Consider the following 24,599-nt stretch of genomic DNA (forward strand, 5'->3'; position numbering starts at 1 on the left):
GGAAGGAGACAGAGGGCTATGAATTTCAATCTTGGTCTAGTTCTGCGAATGCTTTGAAAATGGTCGCTTAGCAGAAATTGGGAATTATGGAGAATTAGCAACGAAAGAAACAATTGAAAACTATTAAGGGATTTTAAGCAAATATGGGAAGTTCCGTCGGAGGTGGAGCGGGACCGTTAAAGGGTAATGGTTACATGGGAGAAGAAATTAAATGCCCAACGGTAATTTTTCTGGGAACATATTTAATTGGGCAACGAGTATGCAACATGGCGGGAGATGAGTGGCAGAGGTGTCGGGTAGGGACATGATCACACAGATGAGGGGAAGGTCGTTTAAGAGGGGGTAGAAGGTTAGTGGTATGGCAAGGGGGGGTGCGGAATGAGGAGAGGGCACCACGTATGGACGGGGCCCGACAGTGAAAAATTCCTCTTCGAACCCTCCCCCTAGCGGTAAATTTAGGATGGAAAGGGGCGGCCAAAAGCAAATGAGGGCCGTGGATTGTGAGGGTGGAAAATCCTAATGCTCTGACAACAACGTCCTTTAACCATACACGACAAAACCATCTTGTCCATATGCGCTTTTTGATCTTTTTCTCTTGAACTTAGGATAGTATTTGTGATATGAACTATGTCAAATAATTTATCCACATCGTACCATTTTAGCTTTTACAATGTCATTAAAACTTAGGATAAAATGACACATAAGCATATTTATAAACCAACTATTTTTTCCTACCCTTTAACTAAACTAACATTTTTTATTCTTATAAGGGGTGCACTTAGACTAGCAAACCCATATTATTTTATTTTATGAAAAATGAAAAAACATCTAAATCCTATCACTTATTTCTCCTATTGATTCAGATTAAGCAGTTGAATCAATGTCCTTTTCTACCCAACTACTGATTTACCAAGATTAAATTGTTTGGCAAATCTTTACTCTCTAGTCTAATTTACAGAAATTTAAACATGTTTAACCATGATTATACTGTATGATTAAACAGATAATTAGTCATTGTGGCATTTTAAACAAGCTACACACAACCTTTATTTATCAATGATGAAGAAAACTACCTATTAGTAGTGGCATTTAGGCTTGCGACACTTTTAGTATTATTTCTTCTTCTTTTGTTTCTTTTGATGGGGTTCATTTTTCTAAATTTTATTTATTTATTATTTATTATTTTATTTTATTTTATGTAAGACTAATTTTATTAAGAAAAAGAAAAATATAATTACACCGAGGCCCCGCCTCAACCGCTGTTGCTAGAGTTCATCAAAACAGTTGAAACTACCCCAGGTTGGGGAAACTAGTTTGACATTGCAAAAATAGCAAACATATCTCTCGGAACTGTCATCAACGGAAACCCATACTTCGGACTTGGATCCATGTTTTGAAGCCAAACCCAGAAAAAGATACAACTCAGCACCACCGGACTCGACAATAGAACAACAAATCCATTGATCAGACAAACAAACAGCAAAAACATCAAATGACTAGACCAACCCGTCATCAGCGGAAGGCTGAGCTGGCTCGTGGGTGGCAACGGATGCCACGTGGCGTCATTTGTTGTCATCCTCGTCAGGTGTCTCCTCGACAATGAGGCAGGCATACTGGTCCCAATATTCATCTTTCTCTGCCACGTCGCCCTTCTCAGCACCACCTGGAGGCCCCCCTGCATGCTGGGTGTCGCTCGAACTGCCAGCGAACCCCACCGTCAAAGAAACTCCTGCAGAGCTGCCACCAGCCCACTGAATGTCACCTGCGTGAGCTTCTCCACCATGCAGTCTGCTGTGACTTGCGCCCCCGCCATCATCCTTTGACTTTTTCTCAGAACCCCTTCCCATTTCCGGAATTCTCACCTCCTGTGAGTGCTCTTCAGAATTTCTCGCTTGTTCACTATTCAACGCATCTTCTTCAGAGAAAACGATAGTCACAATGGTAGTTATAATGGGTCTATTTAGACATCTTTGGAACCTGAATTGGGTCGCATGAGGGACAGGGCCTGGACGCAGCTGAGAAATTGCAGAATGGAGCCTAAAATCGCTGTGTGGAGCCATTGAGGCCGACCCTTGCCCCCGCCCACTGCGCGTATGGGGATAATGACTATGCGGCAACCTGGGGGGAGGCAAGTTTTCATGGTGCTGAGGGGGAGAGGCGGGAGCCAAGCTTTGCGCTGCCTGAGGGTGAGCACTGCCACCTCGAGTTCCTCCTCGGCGACTCCTCATGCGGTGACGGACCATACCAGTGAGGTTGGAGAGCAAATCAGCTGGATAAGCGGTCGGGAGGGATGACTGGTTGTGAAGACAGGGCTCCTGAGCAGGATTTACAGGGCAGTGCTTGGAGTGGGAGAAATGGTGCCCATTTCCGAGATCAATGCAACAGAGGTGCCAACATCGTCTCCCTGTAGCTGTTCTACTACAAGAAAATTCAGCCTGTGGCGGACAATAGCTAAGGAACGGGGGATGAACTGAAGGTTCAGGAGGCGCCATTTGAATTTCAGCTGTTTCCAACTCTCGGCCTGAGGGGCCATTTATTGCAACATGCACGCTGGCCAGGTTTCGTCTGAGATGAGCCTGGATCAGAGCGCATTTCACCGCCTGGCAAGTCCTTGCGCCGACAATCCTAATGGTGACCATTAATGTTCTTGGGATACACCCGCATCCGGGTTTGTTTTCCTCTTTTTATTTATACCCTCTTTTCATTTTTATTCTACTTTTTGATTTATTTGGAAATCATTTGCATATTCACAACTATTTATAATATAATATTTCTGAGATAAAATACTCAATCACCTTGAGATAATTTAAATTATAGGACCCTAACACCCGATACCTTATACCTTCCAAGTACTTCCTTTTACCTTCCCTACCTTCCTACAACTTTCAGCTCAGTTTCCTGTAGTAAACCAGGACATCCTATAGTAACTATAGGAAATCCTGTAGCAACTACAAGAAACACTGTAGCAGCCTGTTTTAGACTGTTTTGGGAAGAAATAGTGATCAAAGCCTAGGGTAGGCCTTCAACTTGACCTCCATACCCCTCAATGCCAGTTTGACCAGTTTACATTTCTAAATTAAAAACCAAAAAATTCTTTTCTGCAATATTTAGCTAATGCATGGATACGTCAGTCTTAGCAATGTTAGGATCATTCCATGCCTACTTAGTCCAGATAACTAGATGATAGAATACAAGGTTAAATTAGGTCTCTTCTGCAAGTAATGTGTGTTAATTCCTAGTTAGGTGATTTCATGTCATTTTCATAGCACTTTCTATTCAGCACTTTAATTTCCTTAACATAGGCAAGCATTTACTTTCTGCATTAAAGATAGTTTTACATTTATTGTCAGTAGTCAACCTCCTTCTATTCAATAAAAGACTTGTTTGAAAAACCGTAGTTGTCTATCACCCCAGTTGAGAAGTGACAAGAGTAGATTGTTGCATCTGTTGTGCATATAGCACTCTCACCTCCAAGTTTTAATGAACCTCGGGTTGATAAAGTAAAGTTGTTCGCCCTAGGAGTTGCAACATCCTTGTTGCAATAATTGGGCTCATCACAACCAACTCAAAAATGTTCATCATGTATGGTGCCTTGGACGTTGGCGCTACTCCTAGCATCAATTCAATGGAAAAATCTACCTCTATGTGGGGAGGTAATCTAGGTATCTATTTAGGCAAAAAATCTTGGAACTGATTCAAAATGGTATTTTTGACAAAATTTTCATGTCGCTTTTCTCAGTGTTGTTATTAGAATTGGCATTGTTGGAATTTGCACATTAGGTTGCATCTCTTCCTATAGCTTCTCCTGGCTTGCATGGTTGTGATAATTCTCATAGAAGTAGGTTTCCTTTTTCCTCGTAACACTCTTCTCTCTCTAGCCTCGTCTAGGAATTCAATGGCCTTCTCATAATAGTCTACTTTTTCCCAATGTGTATACAACTAGTCCATGGTAAGCAACATGGTATATGCACCCAAAGGAAGAAAATTGAAGTTTATTGATGTTGGAATACTATTGAGTTGAAATGCACAAGATTTCAACCATTGGCTCACCCTTCTTTTGATTCTTGTTGTGAATTGAACCAACTGTGATTTTTCATGCATCTCTTTAGCTAGCTAGCATCGATCTACAAGTTCAGGACTTATATAGTTTTATTTAGAGCCCAAGTCAATTAAAATAGAAATAATTTGATTATGGATCTTACCTTCCATTTCAACCTTAAAATCCTGATGGTTGGCCTTCCTATCCTCATCAACAATGTATATCTTGGGTATAATATGAGCCATATCTCCCATTGTCTGGTCTTCTTTCACGTTGTATAGGTGTGGCTCAATGTCTATCCATTGTGGATAATCTACCTTATGGTGATTTCCTCTGCAAGTCCAGCACTTTAGGGGCTCAAAGGCTTAGCCTTCCTAAACTCCTCTACCATAAAGTCTTTCTCTCTCCTTTCCTCATGATGTTGTTGATGATGACAATGTTATGGTCCTCTTTGGGTATTTTCATGTTGTTGTTCAGGAGTGCTTTCAAGAGTATCTAGCATTGTTCCACCCTTCACGGTGTATTCACTTGATGACTTATGCCTTTTACATGACCCATTTCCATTTGCCCCATTGGTTCTTTCTTCTTGTCCAAAGGGCTTTCTCTGTTTCTATGTGTAGCTACCAATTCATGATGTTCTTGCCTTTACAAGTCTGCGAGGCTCTGCAATATAACAACATTCACTTCTTCTTCTCTTTCTTGCACTATCAGAAGTGTTTGTTATGCCTCAACAAGCATTTCATCATAAACTTTACAACTTATTATCTCAGTTCTTCACCTCCTTAGAGTATCCATCTAATCAATAGAGTTTACCTTCCCTCGCTGCCCAATTGATCTTTCCTCTTCAATTGTACTCTCCCCTTCATATCGGTGTTGTGATTGATCAAAGTTTTACTTCACCATTCTACTATTCATTCTTGGTCCATTGGTTCTATTTTTTACCATCCTTTGTTATGCATGTGGTCTTTGACCTTCGTCTTTTTGGGCCTTAGTTTATTTTACGTGTTGTCATACAAATGCATAACTGTTAGATTTTAATAAAATTCAGATGCAAAATAAACACTATCACCTCTACTTATTGTTGGGAATTTGTTGATGTAAATCTATCTACAAATTACACCTTGGTTAGTGCATTAGCATCAATAAAATCATATCCAATCTTTAGTACCAGACAACATACACATGCACATCGTCATGAAGACAAATTTAATTGTATATACAATCAATCCATGCAACATTCAAAATTTGACACATATCATGTGTGCTAGTACTTTATTTGATCTTCTAAGGTATAAGATTGAACCTAATCTTCATTTCATCCATGATAGAGTACATCCAGTCCAAGTGTTGAACTTGGAAGCTTTGATACCACTTTGTAACATACCCTCTACAATCACAAACCCTAACTAAGGGTAGAAAGAGGTAGTTACTATGTTGACTCAATCTTCATGGTCCAGTTATGGAAATAGGGTCCAAAATTTCACTCTCTTTTGCTCTCAATAACTCAAAATGGATGATACCATCACAATCATCTTGTCAAGATGATTATGACGATATAAATTTTGCTCTGATTTGACTCTCAGATCCAAAGATATGACCATCCAAAGATTATCCATTTAAATAGTGCCACCACACCAACCTACCACATGCAACCCGCGTGGTCCCCATATGGCGCCAATGTGGCAACCTTAGTTGGCCTCTCTTTTCCACATGGCAGTATTAGCATAGTTGTCGACCCATTCATCTTGGTCACGTAAAACCTCACTATAAAATGGGTGTGACCTACTTTATCATACATACACTATGAGGGAAGTATTGCCTGTGTAGGCCCCTCAATAGACACACCACCCCATAAACACTCTCCTTGGAGGTAACTCTTGCCATACCTCGTTATTCCTTCTAAATATGATCCTTTTGGGACTACGTGGAATCTAAGCGGTCCCTTCTCAACTATGTCCTCGTATTACTTGTCATAGCAACACTCTCTCGGGCCCACTCCTGCCACGACATCCTGAGGTTTAAATCCCAAAATTTACTCATGTGGTACCTCATTTTTTCCTTCAGAGATAAGGTGTCAGGCTATGTGGAGCTTTCCACACTCGCCGAAACCTTATCATAGTTCATCCAATCCACATGATCCTACTCTTTCCTATCTACACCTGTGGGTTTCGTCGCACCTCATCAACCTCGGGATAATACCCTGGCAGGGTTACACACAATAGCTCATGGAATTACCAGGGACGAAATGTCAGGGTGGCATCATTGCTCCATTCTTCTAGGGTGACATCACCCTCCATGTGGCTCCACATGTTGCATGCCACATATTATGAAAATCCATAACATATAGGCCCACCAAACCCCCAAAAATGGGTGACACATGTCCCATTCTTCCAATTCCACGTGTCCTTGGGCCATGTCATCTACAATGCTGGGCGTGGGTCCTGCCTAGTCCTCCAAGGCATGATTAACTTAAATTTTCACATTATAATAATGTTGGGGTTTCCTCCATCCAACGTGCCAACACTTAATATTGGCTCCATTGTGCAAATCTCCCCTCGCGACTTTGATCCCAAAAAATCTCTACCATGATCCATTCAAAACCCTTGGGGAGGAACCTTCAGGGAAGAACCTCAAGGGTCATCCAACGACCATGGCGCTTACCCATTTATGGTTTAGAACTCTCCACCTTCGCACATGGACATGGGGCTTGGTCTCATAGTGCGTAAGCTCAACCTCTTCCTATACCTCCGGGGCCTAACTTTCTTCTTTGTGGCATAAGCATACATATATGGTGTGGGTTTTTTAACACTTGGTTTTTTATCACAACACTTCAGCACACATGCTTATTCAACACAAAGGTCGACCATACAATTCATCCCCGCTCCTACTATATATGTAGGAATAAGCAAAAAACTTGGATCTTGTGGTTTTTTGAGGGCTTCACCCTTAGCACCTGAGAGTTGATAATGCACTTAAGAGGAATGCTTATCTGGACCTTCAACACTCAGATCATGGATACGTATATATAAATATATGCAAGCCCTTTTGAGCTATCCCATTTGAGCCTAAACTAATTTGGCCCAACTCGGTCATCGAATGTGTGACTAAACTATATGCTCATCATAAATATACATATACATAAATATGTGTATATCCCAACTATCTCTCCTAATATTAGTAATATTTAGGCAAGGATTAAATAACCGTTCCTTCCAATTCAATAACGCACTAGAGTCACCCCATTCATTTTCAATATATCCCTTTGAAAAATTACAAAGTTATAACATCTTGCTAAGCTACAAGTCTCTTGGCCCATAATGAACATAAAATGAGCCTTCCATTTACTTAGAAGATACCTAGAAATCAAGTATTCCTTCTGTAAGAAAATAATCACAGTTCACAACGTAATGGATGCATTAAACTAACACGTTAAATTCATATCAATACAGGCTAAGGCCAATACAGGAAACTTAAACCATTCAATATCCCTACCTTTACGCATCAATACTCATCCAACAAGAGTTACCAGATTCCTCAGCATTACAAGCCATGGTAACACAATACATTAAACAAGCATAAAGCATTCTATATATGAGATTCATGATCAAATAATTATCTTTGGTATGTTGAACTAGGAAATGAATATTGGGACTGCAAATTTCCACCCAACCTCAGACACACTACACCCAGTCATTCTTGTAGAAGTCACCCCCGAGTTAGATTCTAGAGCTTGAGGACGAGTGCTTAAGGGAATAAACCAAATATGCCAGTTGAAACAACAACTCGAGAGGCCCATCCACCCCCACACACCATCTCCTTTATAAAATTAATGTCTCACAAGGAATCCATAAGTTCACCACCTCCACCCTATAATTCACCCAGGGAATCTAGAGGTTGTGCTTCCAGCCTTTTATTAGAAACAGAATCTAAAGGTTGTGCCTCCACCCTCTTTTTAGCAAGTGAATCTAGGGAATATGCCTCCACCATGTTATCAATAAGGGAATCCAAAGGTTGTGCCTCCAACCTTAAATCAACAAAAGGGAATCCAAAGGTCATGCCTCCACCCTCAAATCAACAAAAAGGGAATCCATAACACACTATAAAACCAAGAAAACAAGTAGAAGGGAGCTAAAGAATTATAGAATAGGGATCTAAGGAACATGCCTCCACCATAGCTGTCAAGGGAATCCAGAGAAAACCATCTCCACCCTCTAGTATTATAGGGAATCCAGAGAACATTGTCCTCGCCTACGAGTTATTCTTTTGCCTCCGAATTCTTAACCGAATAATGACTCTTCTTCCTTGCGTTCTGATAGCATAAAAAATATTTACTTGTCTCATTCTTGCTCAGTGGTGCTCTCCTTGCATTCTCCATGTATTTTTCTATAACAATATTTAATCCCCTTCTCCTCCATGCGAGAGAGTGATCTCAGTGTGAATGCTCTATGTTCTATCATGTGTGGCCTCTCCTCTTCCCCAAGGATGCTTGTCTTTTCCTTAGGTCGCTAGAACTATCTTATGTTGCGTGGGCCAACAATGTTGTCGCACCTTCCTTCTCATCCACAATGGTTCTGTCTTGCATGGTGGTGGGGGATGTTGTGTGTTAACACTTCCTTATACTCCACTTCCCGTTGGTTGACTTATCTGTCCCCAACTGCTCATGCAACCCATGTCTCATTTAATTTCATCCTTTCTGCCTTGCAAATTTACCTAAGGTTGGCATGGTTCTATTGTACATCTTTCCAGCTCCATTTAATTTGTAAAACCAATCCATTTATGGCAAACCTGTCGACCTTCAATGGCTATCATAAAACAGGTCAAGCCTCTTTTAGATCCCAAACAACCTCCTTCCTCAAAGCTATGGAATTTGTTTGCTTATTCTAAAGCCTTTTTAATTATAATAAAAATATATGAATTATTTAGGATGATGGGGAATTAACTTGGGGCTATCACAAGCGGTACCAATAATACACTAACCGTGTGACTAAGAAGAAGACTAATTTCTTTCGTTGAAAAGAAAGAAGAGAAAGAAAATAAATAAATAAATAAATACATATACATATACATATACATACATATACATATACATACATACATACATACATACATACATACATACATACATATATATATATATATATATATATATATATATATATATATATATATATATATAGAGAGAGAGAGAGAGAGAGAGAGAGAGAGAGAGAGAGAGAAGCACCCCTAGTTGATTTTCCATGTAAATAAAATAAGGCGAAGGTAATGGGACACATATTCCAAGCTAAATGTTGGGAAAAACACTTTAGTGGGAATCACTTGTGATTATTAATAGCTATGGAAATTGACATAGGTGTTGACGAAGGCAAATATGCAGTAATTGACAATTAATTATGAAAATAAAGGAAAATAGGAGAAAAGGAAGGTGAAGAGACACAAATTTTCATGCAAGGGAAATTAGAGGAAAAATGAAAGAAAATAGAGACATCAATGATAAAAAGGCTTCAAAGAAACAATTGGTATATTTTGACAAGTTTTGGCTTATCTTTTTCTATTTTATATTTTTGATAGTTTTGAGGTGGAGCTATAGTTCATTCTCTCATTCTCTCATACTTTTGCACACTTAGAGCATTCTTGGAGCATACTAGCATTCACTTGGATTTGGAGAAATAAGGCAAAGGAAAGAAGGGAAGCATAAGAAGAAAATTGGATCAACAACTACAACTGGATTGCTTTGCAGGAAACAAGTTGCGTGTGTGATTTCCTTGGTGATTTCTAGATGCATGGTATATGCATGTGATTCTCTGGTTGTGTGTTGTCATTTGCATGGATATTTTCTTGGATTGATAGTGGTTTCAATCTTACCTTGCCATTTCCTGGATAGCCATGGTGTTGAGGGTTTTCCACTTGTTTTTATGATTGGTGCTTAGGTTCCCTATGGTTGTGGGTTGGAACAAATGCTCTAGAAGCCCTGGAAAAGCTTGGGTTGAGTTACTAGTTCCCTGAGCCGTATGTTGGGACAAACGCTCTAGAGCTCTTGGTGGGTTGAGTTACTAGTTCCTAGAGCCCCAAACATCTTGGGTAGAGACAAATTTGGTGGATGCTAGTGATTTCTCGACCATAGAGGTGGAATCATTGTGGTTGAGGGTTAAGGTGGCTTGGCCTCTAGAAGCCCTGGTTGGTTTTGTCTTGTTCTATTCCATGTGATCCCACATTCATGCTTGTAATATGGTGCTGGGGGGATTGGCTGAAAGAGAGATTTGGTTCAGCCCAATCTATGGTCGGGTGGTAAGTGGAAATTCCTAACTTGGTTGGAATTTTCATATGTTAATATGAGTTATTTTTCTATTATGATTGATGAGCACTTGTATTGGTTATCATGTTGACATTATGGCTGATTTGTTATGGTCTCTATTCTGGTTATATACCTAGTTATACAATGTTCTCTAGCTATGGTTCTTGATTTGTTAAGTTACTGGATGGTTGATGAATGCATGGAATAAAAAGTGTTGTTGTAGCTAGTTAGAGAGGGCTTGGAGCCTTCTTGGTGATTCTTAGATGAAATTTAAAAATTTATGATTAGATATGCATTCATGATTTGTAGCTTTCATGTTTACCATATGTTTGATGAAATGTGTGTTATGTACTAGGCATGTTGTTAGGTCCTTATAATACTGGTGATTCCCCCATTACTATTGTCATTGGACCTCTTATTGTTATTGTTGTGCCCCTATTGTCCCCATACTATTATTATTGTGCCCCATAGAAGCCCATTATTGTTATTGTTGTGCCCTTAAATTATTACTGTTATGTTGGCTTTGATTATATTCTAACCCCTTAGGCTCCTATATATAGAAATGATGTTTTGTCATTTGTATCATCCAAGAATCATTCATTTGTGTAATTTAAAGGAGGTTTCCCCTTCGAAGATGCTGATTTTGAGGTCGTTGATCTATCTTTTCTTCTATTTTGTGAGCTGGTTACATAACATTTGGTATCAGAGCTTTGGATTCTAGGGTTTTGCTACTCCAAACAGGTCATCGTGGAATTTTCACTATAAATTTTTTTATACGATGTTTCAGATGCGAAAATTAAAACCCATTTGAGCCAAAATCTCGATGAACATCGGGTCCAAATTTTAGATCTTGTCTCACTATAGTTTCAGAGATAGGATCCAAGGAAGTTAGGGTTTTTGCAGGCTCCTGAATTATATCTCAAACATGTGACCTAGGGAAAATCATCACAGATTTCTCTCTGAGCATAAAATTAAAATTTCGTAAAAAGTTATAGCAAGAGAACAACCTATAGTTTTCTGTGTATCAGTTTCGGGTCCTAAGGTCTAAACAATGACATGTGGAACTTCGTACGAGTTCTCTCTATTGAACTAATCTATAATCAGGTCATTATGGGAGATTTAGCATAAATCTTCCTTTGAGAATCCAATCTTGATCAGACTTGTGGGGTTGGAAAGAGGACTCATAGGGCTACCGCAGGAAGCAATTTCAGACCTTGGAGGTTCAAAATTACATAGATACAATAGATTCAATATCGAGCTCCTACAAAGTGAAAAAAGTGTGTAGTTTTTTTAAAATTTTGCATAAGTTTGGTTTGAAAAATTAGTTTGAAAGAATTCAAAGGGAATAGTGAAGCATTATTATCATTAATTGATGCCCCAAAGAAATAAAATGGAAACATCTAGTAAGCAACCCGAAAGCTCTAGCATGACTCATGAAGAAGAGGAAGAAATGCAACATGATATATCAAAATTACAAGACCAAGTGCAACAAAATTCAATCTCACAAAAAATAACAGAAGCTAAGATGGATAGTTTAAAGAAAGATGTGGAAGCTAAGATGGATGGTTTAAAGAAAGGGGTGGAAGATAAGATGGATGGTATAAAAGAAAAATTTAAAGGCAACATGGAAGATTTAAAGACATATTTGACAAATTTGCTACAAGAAATTCTTACTAATGGTGAAAGGGTAGTAAAGGAAACTCATGAGGAGAACAAAATAAATGTTAATCAATATTTCATAGACTCTAACGGTGGATTGAAGACCCACCATGTTCCAAAGATCGATATGAGAAAGTTTGATGGCATGGATCTCGTAACATGGATACTACAGATGGAGCAATATTTCGATCTCCATAATGTGAAAAACACCTACACATTGCAACTTTATATTTGGAACCAAATTAGTTTGTATGGTATCAATGTCTTTGCTCTCATAAACAAATTGTCACTTGGGCAATTTTTACGGAAGAAATGATAACACATTATGAGGATACAAAAAGCAACACTTTTTTTAGCCAATTGATAAATCTTAAACAAAAGGGTTTAATGATGGAGCACATTAAGGACTTCCAAAATTGAATATAAGGGTAAGAGATATTCCAAAGGAGCATAGGATTGATGTGTTCATAGGGAGTTTAAAGGATAACATCCAACATGAGGTTCGCCTTTGGGAACCTGATTCATTGGAGAAGGAATTCAGGTTGGCAAGAAGAATGAAAAGCAAAATCATGGCAACAAGGAAGCCTACCACTCACAACTATAAAGATGGAAGTGTTGTTTCCCTTAGCCTTCCACAACCTACAAGGTTGACACCACAATAATTGGAAGAAAAAGTAGCAAAATGGCTTTGTTACAGTTGTGATAGAAAATACACTAAAGGTCATAAGTGTGTTGAGAATAAATTACTTTACATAGGTTGTGAAGAGGAGGAAGAAAAGGAACAAGAAACATCAAAAGAAGAGGATATACACCAGAAATGAACCCTAGAGAAAGAAGAAATGAATTTGAACATATCTTTCAATGCATTGGCTGGAATTACCACTCCTCAATTTATCAAGATAGAAGGACATATCAATAAGAAAAAGGTAATAGTTTTGATTGATTCTGGAAATACCCATAATTTCATTCGTTGTAAGATAGCCAAGGAATTTAATTGCTTCATATATCTAGCACCAGAGTGTCAAGTGATGGTTGCAAGTGGAGGAACCATAAATTTCTCTGGAAAGTGCCATAATACCAAGCTATCCATGAGAGAATATGTATTAAATAACCCATTGCTTTCCATTCCAATGGGTGGTGCTGATGTTGTGCTAGGAGTGCAATGGCTACAATGCTTAGGTACAATAGATTTAATTTTTAAGAACTTTTCATCAAAGGAAAGGAAGTTGACTTAAGGGGTATCACAGGGAAACCAAGAAAGATAATCAGCTCTAACAAAATGACAAAGCTTTTAAAGAAATAACAACGAGGTGTAATTTAAAAATTATGTTTGCTAGAGGTTCCCACATCGAAATCATCTATTTCTCCAGATCTCCAAAAAGTCTTGGACAATCATTCCAAGGTATTTGAGACTCTCAAAGTCCTCCCACCTATTCATGATCGTGATCATGCTATTCATTTGATTCCAGGAAGTGTTCCTCCAAACATCAGGCCTTACAGATATCCCTATTCCCAAAAGAGTGAAATTGAATGTATGGTTGCAGAAATGCTAGAGGCTAGTATACTTAAACCTAGTCAAAGTTCTTTCTCTGCTCTAGTAGTATTGGTGCACAAGAAGGATGGATCATGGCACATGTGTCCATATTATAGGGAGTTCAACAAGCTCACTATTAAAGATAAATTTCCCATTCTTGTCATTGATGAATTATTGGATGAATTGCATGGATCAATTTAATTCACCAAGTTGGATCTTCATTCAGGATATCATGAAATGAGAATGACGAATGAAGACATTCCAAAAACAACATTTAGAACTCATGAGGGTCATTATGAATTTTTGGTCATGCCTTTTGGCCTTACCAATGCACCTTGTACATTTCAAGGCTTAATGAGTTACATTTTCAAACCCTTAGAAAATATGTGTTAGTGTTTTTTGATGATATACTAATCTACAACAAGTCTTGGAAGGATCATGTTCAACATGTTGACATGGTGCTCAAACTATTGGAGGAGAAAAAATTATATGGAAAAAGCTCCAAATGTTTCTTTTGAGTACAAGAGGTGGAATATCTGGGTCATATTGTATCTCATGAAGGCGTGAAGGTAGACCCTATCAAAATTAAAGCCATTAAGGAATGGAAAATCCCCACATCCATAAAGCATCTGCGAGGATTTCTTGGGTTGACAGGGTATTATCACAAGTTTATTAAGAATTATGGGTGAATAGTAGCACCTCTAACAACATTATTGAAGAAATATGCATTTACATGGACTTCAGAAGCAACAAAGGCCTTTGAACATCTTAAAGAGGCAATGTGCCAAGCACCGGTCTTAGCTACGCTGGACTTTGCAAAAACCTTTATTGTGGAATGTGATGCCTCAGGAAATGGAATTGGTGTTGTTTTAATGAAAGAAGAAAGACCCATTTCTTTTGAAAGTCGTCCGATCAAAAGAAAGTATTTACATAAAGCTATTTATGAGAAGGAAATATTGGCAATACTACATGCACTTAATAAATGGCGACCCTACCTAATGGGAAGACACTTCAAGGTAAAAACGGATTATGATAGTCTTAAATACTTTTTAGAACAAATATTATCTTCAAAAGAGCAACAAAAATGGGTCATAAAGATGTTGGGTTATGACTTTTGAAATCATCTACAAAAAGGGAAGCAAAATGTTGTGACAGATGCACTCTCAAGAAAGGATGAAGATGTGGAAGCATTGCTTTGCGCCATTTCTATTATCCAACTAGATTGGATAAACAAAGCAAGGGATGAATGGAAGAATGACGAAGAAGTGTGGGCACTCATTCAAAAGTTACAACAAGATCCCTATAAATCTGATACATTTAGCTGGAAAAATGATTCATTATGGTACAAAGATTGCTTATACCTATGTAAGAATTCCCAACTAAAACAAAAGATTCTTATGGAATTGCACACCTCTCTCTTAGGAGGGCACTCAGGATTTTTAAAAACTTACCACAGGGTTAAGAAGGAATTTTTTTGGGATGGCCTTAAATTGGATAGTCAAAAGTTTTTGGTGGAATGTTTGGTTTTCCAACAAAATAAATTTGAAATAATTAAGACCCCAGGTCTATTACAACCTTTATCCATTCCAAGCCAACATTGGGAAGAGGTTTCAATGGATTTTATCACAGGCTTACCCAAGTCCGAAGGAAAGAGTGTCGTCATGGTGGTAGTTGACAAACTTACCAAGTATGCACACTTTTGTGCATTATCGCATCCATTTAAAGCCAGTACATTTTCTACTGCATTTATGGAAACAATTCAAAACTTACATGGAAACCCAACGATTATTATAAGCGACGGAGATCCCATTTTCAAGGGAAATTTTTGGATATAGTTATTTTCTTATCTTGGTACTCAATCAACTCGTAGCTCATATTATCATCCTCAATCTGATGGGAAAACTGAGATAGTAAACAAATGTTTGGAACGATATCTTCGTTGCTTTGTATCTAATAAACATACACAATGGGTCAAATGGTTGCCTCTGGCTGAATGGTGGTATAACACTTCCTTCCATATTGCAGTAAAAATGACCCCATTTATGGCACTTTATGGACATCATCCTATCAATCACATCATATTTAAGAGAAAATTCTAAGGTTCAAGCAATGGAAGATCACATCAAGCATCAACAACAAGTTCTCCAACTCTTAAACGATAACCTCACTTTGGCGCAGAATAGAATGAAACAACAGGCAAATCAACATCGCAGCGAAAGAAGTTTTGATGTAGGTGACTGGGTATTCCTATGGCTACAAACATATAAACAAATGTCCCTCAAGCAAGCTAAGAAGGATAAAAAATTATCACCAAATTATTATGGTCCGTACAAGGTGTTGCAAAAGATTGGTACTATGGTATACAAATTGGAGCTTCTTGCAGCTTCCCGAGTGCACCCAATTTTCCATGTTTCATGATTAAAGAAGGTTATAGGTGACAAACTCCATGTTCAAACAATATTGCCAAAACTTGACGAGGAAGGATAAATCATATTGGAACCTGACTCAGTCAGAGAAATAAGAACTTGACAACTACAAAATCGATCAATTTCAGAGTATCTCATCAAGTGGAAGAACTTACCCACTGAAGATTCCACATGGGAGGGTGATAATTTAATACAAAAGTATCTATAACTACTCAACCATTGAGGACGATACTTTTTTGAAGGAGATGGGCATGTTAGGTCCCTATAATATTAGTGATTCCCCCATTGCTATTGCCATTTTAGCCCTTATTGTTATTGTTGTGCCCCTATTGTCCCCATATTGTTATTGTTGTGCCCTTATATTATAATTGTTATGTCGGTTTTGATTATATTTTGACCCCTTAGACTCCTATATATAAAAAGGAGGTTTTTTCATTTGTATCATCTAAGAATTATTCATTTGTGTAATGTAAAGGAGGTTTCCCCCTCAAAGAGGTTGATTTTTAAGTCTTTGATCTATATTTTCTTCTATTTTTTGAGTTGGTTACATAACACATGTTGTGGTCAAGATCTTAATCATGATTTTGGAAAGTTACAGGCAGTTTTCGGCAGTGGTCTAGAAGCTTGCTTAAAAAAGTGGCATAGATCTCATGATTGCATGCACTTAACTAAGAAATTTGGGTCATAACCATATCCAAACAGGATTATGGGTGTGTTTGGAGGACAATCCTAGTGAAAAATAGTTCCAGCTCAGGGATTGATCACCTAGGGTGGTTTGCATACTCCTGAGTGATCTGTATTTGTTGTCGATTTGTAGGCCCCACTTCCATAACTAGAACTTGGAGGTTGGGTCATATCTCATCTCATGTTTACCTTGGAGAGCTTGTAAAAGTGTGTAAATGTGGTCGGAGGCATTACAAGGTGGTATCAGAACTTCTAGGTTCAAACACCTGGACTAGATGGGAAAATGTGTATTGTTATGTATGCATGTTAGTTGTAAACGTGTTTGTTGCGCATGCATTGTGATGGTTACGGTTATGCATGCATAGTAGGCCAGACATTCATTGTGAAGGTTATTATTGCAATTTTGTGCCATCATGCATGATGTTGAGATGTTGATATGGTGGCGTCATATATATATCTATATATATATATATATATATATATATATATATATATATATATATATATATATATATTTCCTCTTGTCCATGGATGATCCTCAGTTGTCCTTGCTTCTACAAATTTGAAAGGATTTGAAGGATGAATGCATTGACCTCCACTTTCTTTTCCTAAGCTTTGGAAATCATTTCCTATTCCTCAACCAACCTGCTATTATCTGCCTTGCAACCTCTGATCTCCGCCTTTAAGCTTCTCAACGTATCTGCTAAATGGGGAGAGTAATCTTTTCCTTACTGCTCAATTGACTTGTCCCATTCCATTGATTTCACCTTAGGCTTGTAACGAGAGTCATGTGAACTATATGCCACCATTTTCTCTCATTTATGTTTTTCTATCACTTCCAAACATGTCATGTTAGATAAACCAAATATATACATAATGAAAATCATACCTCAATGAAGTTCAGGGGAGGTTATCTCGTCTGCACAATCAATCCAAATTAGCACAATATTGATGCTATTTTTGCAATTTTGTCCATCATGCATGTTGTTGAGATGTTGATATGGTGGCGTTATTATATATATATTTTCCTCTTGTCTATGGATTATCCTTAGTTGTCCTTGCTTCTACAAATCTAAAAGAATTTGAAGGATGAATGCATTGACCTCCACTTTATTTTACTAAGCTTTGGAAAGCCTTTCATGTTCCTCAACCAGCCTGCTATTATATGCCTTGCAACTTCTGATCTCTGCCTTTAAACTTCTTAGAGTATCTGCTAAATCACGAGAGTAATCTTCTCCTTGCTGCTCAATTGACTTGTCCCATTCCATCGAATTCACCTCAGGTCTGTAACAGGAGTCATGTGAACTATATGCCACCATTTTTCTCTTCATTTTTGATTTTCTATCACTTCCAAACACGTCATGTTAGATAAACCAAATATAGACACTGAGGTATGATTTTGATTATGTCTATATTTGGTTTATCGAACATGAAATGTTTGGAGGTGATAGAAAATCAGAAATGAAGAGAAAAATGGTGGCATATAGTTCACATGACTCCCGTTACAGGCCTGAGGTGAATTCAATGGAATGGAACAAGTCAATTGAGCAGCAAGGAGAATATTAATCTCCTGATGTAACAGATACATTAAGAAGTTTAAAGGTAGAGATCAGAAGTTGCAAGGCAGATAATAGAAGGTTGGTTGAGGAACAAGAAAGGCTTTCAAAATCTTAGGAAAATAAAGTGGAGGTCAATGCATTCATCCTTCAAATCCTTTTAGATTTGTAGAAGTAAGGACAACTGAGGATCATCCATGGACAAGAGGAAAGACTAACGGGGCATATGGTAGCAGGTCTTGATCAGGATACAGGTTGGACAGTGATGGCACAGTTAGAGGTGGTAGACATTTGGATACACCTGATATGCGGGCTAACACTCATGGATTCTATTCTAGTTCAGGTTATGAGAGACAACATCGTCATTACCACTAGCATATTTATAGGAGTGAGAAGAAGTATTTCCCAAAAGACTGCAATAAAGCCAAGCCTCATAATTTTAATGGGGATGTGAAGAAACGAGAAGATGCAGAAGCATGACTACTTGGGATGAATACGTTCTTCGAATTGCATGATTATTCAGAGAATATGAAAACCAAGATAATTATTTTTAGTCTTAAGGGAAGAGCAAAAATCTAGTGGAAATATGTGAAGCATGTGAGAGGCATCAAGATAAAGGAGTTGAGTTGGCATGAGTTTAAAAGACTCTTTAGTAAGAAGTACTTGTTTGAGAGATATTATGAAAAAAAGGCCAAAGATTTCTATGAGTTGAATATGGGTTCCGTGACAGTTGAAGAGTATATGACCAAGTTTCAGGAGTTGTTGAGGTATTTTCCATACCTCAAGGATGAGAAGACAAATGTCTGACAGTTCATCAGTGGATTGGGTTTAGAAACTAAAGATAAGATTGAGTATGATGAACCTAGGTCATTGGAGGAAGTCACCGGGAATCTAAATAATTGTTATGATCAGTCTAAGAGTAATTCTGAGCATAAGCGGGATTGGAAAGGTAATGATAAAACTAAAGGAAAGTGGGAGAAGAAGACTTTAGGATGCAGGTGATAAGGAGAATGTAGCACCTTATTAGAAGTTCAATGCAGTTGATAAAGGACATGGGTCTCATCCCGAGGAGAAGAACAAAGGCAATGATGGGAAGCCTTTGCAATATTTGACTTGCGGTGGAGAGCATCACAAGAGAGATTGTCCATCTCACTAGGGTGGCAGACCTAAGATTTACAGTGAGGCACAAATAGTGGAGATGTTGGGTAGAGTATTCCTCGGATTTATGTAGTAGTGGATAACAGCCAGGTTGATCATAAGGAATCCATTATCAAGATGGAAGGTAAGCTTTGTGATAACATTGTTTCCATTTTGTTTGACACTGGATCTAATTATAGTTATGTCAGTCCTGACCTAGTGGATAAGTGTTGCTTGAATAAAGAAGTGCATGCAGAATCTTGGTTAGTGTAGTTGGCCATAGGAACCAAGAGAAGTTCATCATTGGGTGAGATCTTGTGAATTTGAGCTAAATGGCATGCCTACATAAACACATCTAGATGTTCTTCCTTTGGGTTGATATAATATTCTTTTGGGCATGGATTGGTTGTTCATTCACAGGACTAAGGTAGACTGCTATGACAAGGATATTGAGTGCCTGGATGATGATGGGGAAAGAAGAGTCTTCCAGGGAAAGAAGAAGTTGACATCAGTGATAATGGTTACAACTATGCAAGCAAAGCGTAGTCGTTGGAAAGGATGTGTATTTTTTCCAGCTCATATTTCCAGTAATAAAGGGAAGGATGTTGAGTATGATGAAGTCATGAAGAGGTATCATGTTTTGTAACACTCTCAGGATGTGTTTCCTACAGATATTCCATATTTTCCTCCTCATAGGGAAGTGGACTTTTCTATTGAGTTGATGTCAGGACCAACACCAACATTTTAGGCACCATACAGGATGAACACTCCAGAGTTGGTGGAATTGACGTTACAACTTAAGGAAATGCTTGATAAAGGATACATAAGGCCAAGTGTGTCACCTTAGGGTGCACTAGTATTGTTTGTAAAGAAGAAGGATGGTACTATCAGATTTTGCATTGATTATAGGTAGTTGAATAAAGTGATTATCAAGAACAGGTATCCATTGTTGTGGAGTGATGACTTGTTTTATCAGCTAAAGGGAGAAACAATATTCTCAAAGATTGATTTGAGATTAGGATATCATCAAGTCCACATCAATAAAGAAGATATATATATATATATATATATATATATATATATATATATATAGATCGTATTTTGTACTAGGTATGGGAATTATGAGTTTTTGTTGGTTCCTTTTATTCATACTAATGCTCCAACCACTTTCACGTGTTTGATGAACACTGTGTTGCATCCTTATCTGGACAAGTTTGTGATAGTGTTTATTGACGATATACTGATATACTCCAAGAATGAGGAAGAGTGTGTAGAGCACCTGGAAGCAATATTAATATTGTTGAGAGAGCATCAAATAAATGCCAAGCTAAGAAAATGTAGTTTCTTTCAGTCTCAGATTCACCACTTGGAACATGTTGTTTCCAAGGAGGAGATATCAGTGGACCTGGAAAATATCAAAGCTATCATGAGTGGCCAAGTCCTAAGAATGTGGATGAGCTCATATCGTTCATGCAAATAGCAAGTTATTATAGGCGGTTCATTAATAACTTCTTACATATTGGTTATCCTATTGCATCTTTGTAGAGGAAAGGGAAGAAGTTTGAATGGACTTAGGAGTGTGCAACTAGTTTTGATAAGTTGAAGCATTTGCTTACAAATGCTCTAGTCTTAAAGATTGTAGATCTCGGTAAATAGTTTGTGGTTTGTACATATGCTTGTATGAAAGGACTTGGTGGAGTCCTAAAGGTAAAGGAAAAGTGGCATTAATTGGCATTTATTTATGAAAATAAAATAAAATAGGAGAAAAGGAAGGTGAAGAGACACAACTTTTCATGAGAGGGAAAATGAAGGAAAATGAAGAAAATAGAGGCCTCAATGATAAAAAGGCTTATGAGGATCAATTCATAGCTGTTTCTGGTTAACCTTTTGCCAATTTAGTTTTGGGGCTCTCTTTCATTCTCTCATTCTCTATTGCTCTTGCACACTTAAAGTATTCTTTGAGCACTCTAGTATTCACTTGGATTTTGGGAAAGAAGGCAAAGGAAAGCAAGAAAGCGCAAGGGAACAATTAGATCAGTAGCTACAACTAGATTTATTTATAGGTAACAAGTTGCATGTGTGATTTCCTTGCTGACATCTGGATGCATGATATATGCATCTAAATTGTTGGTTATGTGTTGTCATTGGCATGGATATTTGCTTGGATTGACAATGGTTTTAGCCTTGCCTTTCAATTTCCTGTATACCCATGGTGTTGTGGGAATTTCCACCTATTTTTTTTCTTATTGGTGCTCAGGTTCCTTATGGATGTAGGTTGAAGCATATTCTTTGGAAGCCCTCAAACAACTTGGGTTGAGTTACTAGTCCTACAGAATAGGTTGGGACAAATGCTCTAGAGCCCTTGGTGGGTTGAGTTACTAGTCCCCAAAGGCAGGTTGGACAAATTATCTGGAGCCTTGGAATGCTGTGGGTTGCGTTATTAGTTCCTGGAGCCTTGGAGAGCTTAGGTAGAGACCGATCCGGTTGGTGTCAGTGATGTTTGACCGTAGAGGTGGAATCACTGTGGTTGAGGGTTGAGGTGGTTTGGCCTCTGGAAGCGCTCATTTGGTTTTGTCTTGTTTTAATCCATGAGATCCCACATTCATGTTTGGAATATGGTGCCGAGATGATTGGCTGAAAGAGAAATTTGGTTAAGCCTAATCTATGGTCGAGTGGTACATGGAAGTCCCTAACTTAGTCGGCATTTTCATATGTTAATATGAGACATTTTCCTATTGTGATCTATGAGAATTTGTAGTGATTATGTTGGTGATATTATGAAAAGAAACACCAAGTTAGGGAATGGTCACTTGGGGTGTTCCTTTGGCCCATGAGTGTCTTGTAGCCCTGAGAGATGTTGTGAGTTGTTAGTTTGTTTGCTAACTAGAGCTTGGAGTTAAGGTCATGTCATAGTAACTCTTTGTCTCATGTTTACCCTGACATGCCGGTGAAATTGGATAAATGTGGGAAAAGGCGGCTACAGGGTGGTTTCAAAGTGGGTTCTGTTCTCTTTGGATGATATTTGATACCACAGGGTGCTATCAAAGCTTCCAGGTTCAAACACTTGGATTGGATAGACTAGGCGTGATTTTTATGCATGCATGTTAGTTTTCGATGTTTTTGTTATACATGCATTGTGATGGTCACTGTTGTGGCCTTGTGTCATCATGATGTTGATGTTGGGGCGATTTATATGTTGATTTCAAGTGATATGAGTGTCGATATATATATATATATATATATATATATATATATATATATATAATGTCAGGAGAGTACTCATATCTGTGGCTCCATTGATCTATAAGTTGAGGGCTGTGTAGATGAGATAGCCTCCCCTAAACTTCACTGCGGTATGTTTGATCATATGTATATTTGATTTATCTAACATGGTATGTTTGCAGGAAGAAGAAGATCATAGATGACAAGAAAAATGGTGGATTACAGTTCACGTGACTCTGTTTATAGATCAGATGAGTAACACAAAGATGAGTACTCCCTTGACATAGAAAATACATTGAGAAGTTTAAAGATAAAAATTAGAAGTTACAAAGGAGATAATGATAGGATAATTCATTCACAGGAAAGGATTTCCAAGGCACATGATAAGCAAGGAGAGGTAAATGTAGTGATACTTCAGACTTTATCAGATTTGCAGAGCAGGGACAACCACAGATTGTTTATGTATAGGAGGAAAGGCCAATGGGAAATATGGTAGCAGGTCTTATGGAGGAAACATGCCAGACATGGATGACACAGTCAGAGGTGGTAGATGGATGGATACACATGATAGGAGACATAATGGTTATGGTTCTATTCTAGCTCTGGATTAGAGAGACAACATCGTCATCATCGTTATCATCCTTATATGAGGAGTGAGAAGGGATACTTTCCAAATGAGTTCAATAAAGCCAAGCCTCCTCTCTGAAGAAATCGAAAGATGCAGAAGCATGATTTCTTGGGATGAAGAAGCTCTTCGAGTTGCATGATTATTCAAAGAATATAAAATCCAGGATAGCCATTTTCAATCTCAAGGGAAAAACAAACATCTGGTGGGAAGATGTGAAGCATGTCAGAGGCACGAGGACAAAGGAATTGAGATGGCATGAATTCAAAAGACTTTTAAGAAAGAAGTACTTGTCAGAGAGATACTATGACAGTAAGGCTGAGGAGTTCTATAAAATGAAGATGGGGTATATGAAAGATGAAGAGTATATGACCATGTTTCTGATGTTGTTGAGCTATGCGCCATATATTAAGAATGAGAAGACTAAGGTTAAAATATTTGTTAGTGGATTACAATTAGCAATTAAAGCTCGGATTGAGTATGATGAGCCTCAAACATTGGAGGAAGTAATTGGGAAGTTGAAAAATTGTTATGAGCAATCAAAGGATAAGTCAAAACCTAAGTAGGGTTTGAAAGGTAATGACAAGACTAAGGGAAAGTGGGATAAGAAGTGAATAAGACCTCATGATGTAGGTAATAAGGAGGATGCAATATTGTAAGAGAAATTCAATGCATTTGATAGAGGATAGGGATTTGAGTCTGAGGAGAAGAACAAGGTTGAGGGCAGGAAGTCTTTATCATGTTGGACTCGTGGCAAATATCATTGCAAGAGAAATTGTCCATAACATTGCGGTGGAAGACCTCAGATTTACAGTGCTCAAGAGGCATAGATAATTGGGGTTGTTGGACAAAGTATTCCTAGATTTATGCAACATTTGATAATAGGAGGGTGTTGGTGCACTAAGATGACTATTTAAATAAATCTTAATTCCTACATTACATTATCAACCTGGGATTCATCTATTTATTTCAAGGATGTCGTCACTATCGATGAAATATAGATTAGAGGTTGTTACATAACTAAATGAGTCTAATACTTCATCAAATTGTTGCAATAATGTATTAACAAATCCTTAATTCTCGAAGTTTAATCATAGACAACTCAAAGATTAAATCTCAAAACATACTCAAACCATAAATCTAGATCCAATCATAACTGAATTGCAAAGAAAATGAATTTCAAGCATGTGCACTAAAAGAAAGCATATCTAACGGGTTACTATCTGATCTAGTAGATGGAAAGAAATACTACAACAATAGAACAACAAGTAACTACTTCAATCTTTAGCATAAATAAAAAAGAGCATAAATCAATTGTAACACTCAGCTTAATCTATGCAATTCATTAAAAGAACAACATTGAAGTAACAACGTTAAAGATCTATTTCAAGTGCAAATGTAAACTGTAAAGAATAACTTGATTCT

Source organism: Pinus tabuliformis, chromosome 7 (genome assembly GCF_031772625.1).
Source record: "Pinus tabuliformis cultivar Carrire ecotype Pingquan chromosome 7, CPIR1, whole genome shotgun sequence".
Classification (NCBI taxonomy): Eukaryota; Viridiplantae; Streptophyta; class Pinopsida; order Pinales; family Pinaceae; genus Pinus; species Pinus tabuliformis.